This window comes from Macaca nemestrina, chromosome 3 (assembly GCF_043159975.1).
Source record: "Macaca nemestrina isolate mMacNem1 chromosome 3, mMacNem.hap1, whole genome shotgun sequence".
Classification (NCBI taxonomy): domain Eukaryota; kingdom Metazoa; phylum Chordata; class Mammalia; order Primates; family Cercopithecidae; genus Macaca; species Macaca nemestrina.
Genome location: NC_092127.1, coordinates 130,277,454 through 130,279,184, shown reverse-complemented (window position 1 = coordinate 130,279,184; position 1,731 = coordinate 130,277,454). Strand labels below are relative to the sequence as shown.

The window sequence follows — 1,731 nt, the reverse complement described above, 5'->3', positions numbered from 1 at the left end:
CTAATCCTAGCATTTTGGGAGGCCAAGAGGGGAGGATTGCCTGAGCTCAGGAGTTCAGTACCAACCTGGGCAACACAGTGAAACCCTGTCTCTACTAAAAAAAAAAAAAAAAAAAAAAAATTAGCCAGATATGTCAGCGTGTGCCTGTAGTCCCAGCTACTTGGGAGGCTGAGGCAGGATAATTGCCTGAACCCGGGAGGTGGAGGTTGCAGTGAGCCGAGATCGTGCCACTGCACTCCAGCCTGGGCGACAGACATAACTCTGTCTCAAAATAAAGAAATAAATAAAGCTTCTTCTCCGAGAAAACACCAAATGTCAGATGGCGCCGGTGCAGCAGGGGGGCCCGGAGGCCCTGGTGGCCCTGGGATGGGGAACCGCGGTGGCTTCCGCGGAGGTTTCGGCAGTGGCATCCCGGGCCGGGATCGCGGCAGTGGACTGGACCGGGGCCCAGGCCGAGGAGTTTGCAGAGGCAAGGCCGAGGATAAGGAGTGGATGCCCGTCACCAAGCTGGGCCGCTTGGTCAAGGACATGAAGATCAAGTCCCTGGAGGAGATCTACATCTTCTCTCTGCCCATTAAGGAATCTGAGATCATTGACTTTTTCTTGGGGGACTCTCTCAAAGCTGAGGTTTTGAAGATTATGCCGGTGCAGAAGCAGACCCGTGCTGGCCAGCGCACCAGGTTCAAGGCGTTTGTTGCTATCGGGGACTATGATGGCCCGTCGGGTGTTAAGTGCTCCAAGGAGGTGGCCACCGCCATCCGTGGGGCTATCATCCTGGCCAAATTCTCCATTGTCCCGGTGCACAGAGGCTATTGGGGGAACAAGATCGGCAAGCCCCACACCCTTCCTTGCAAGGTGACAGGCAGCTGCGGCTCTGTGCTGGTGCACCTCATCCCTGCACCCAGGGGCACTGGCATCGTCTCAGCGCTTGTGCCCAAAAAGCTGCTCATGATGGCTGGTATTGATAACCGCTACACCTCAGCCCGTGGCTGCACTGCCACCCTGGGCAACTTCGCCAAGGCCACCTTTGATGCCATCTCTAAGACCTACAGCTACCTGACCCCTGACCTCTGGAAGGAGACTGTGTTTACCAAGTCTCCCTATCAGGAATTCACTGACCACCTTGTCAAGACCCACACCAGAGTCTCCATGCAGCGGACCCAGGCTCCAGCCCTGGCTACAACATAGGGTTTTTATACAAGAAAAATAAAGTGAATTAAGCCTGTTACAAAAAAAGAAAAGAAAAGAAATAAATAAATAAACCTAGGCTAAAAATTTAATTGACTTAAATTATTAAAATATACAAAATATAACATTTTTTACTTATTACTATTCATTTAAAAACCAAGTAGGTGTGTACAATGTGTAGTCAATTAATTATTCTGCATTGCCATTAAAAGTCTATCAATAGAACTTCATGATTAAAAGATGACTTGAGCTGTATAAAACTACCATTTTTTAAATAATACCTCGTTGATGATACAGTTAGGGCAGATTCCTGGGAAGATGGGTAATAGAACTTACTTAGATGACATTATCAACTCCATTTATATCCTCTACTGACTTTTTACTACCCTTTCTGGGACTCTTACATAACCAGCTATGCTTCAAACAGGATCTTGCTAACCTTGTGTTATTCTTTCTCTGATTCAACCTAAGAAAGGGCAGCTTTCTATTGCATCTCAGTATTTCCTACCTGACACTGAGCATGACCAAAAATTCAAACAAAAT

At 47.8% G+C, this 1,731-nt stretch overlaps 1 pseudogene; it reads left to right on the top strand.

Moving 5' to 3' along the window:
- Positions 1-312: 312 nt before the first annotated feature.
- LOC139362200 (small ribosomal subunit protein uS5 pseudogene) lies at positions 313-1,188 on the top strand (annotated as a pseudogene).
- Positions 1,189-1,731: the final 543 nt, after the last annotated feature.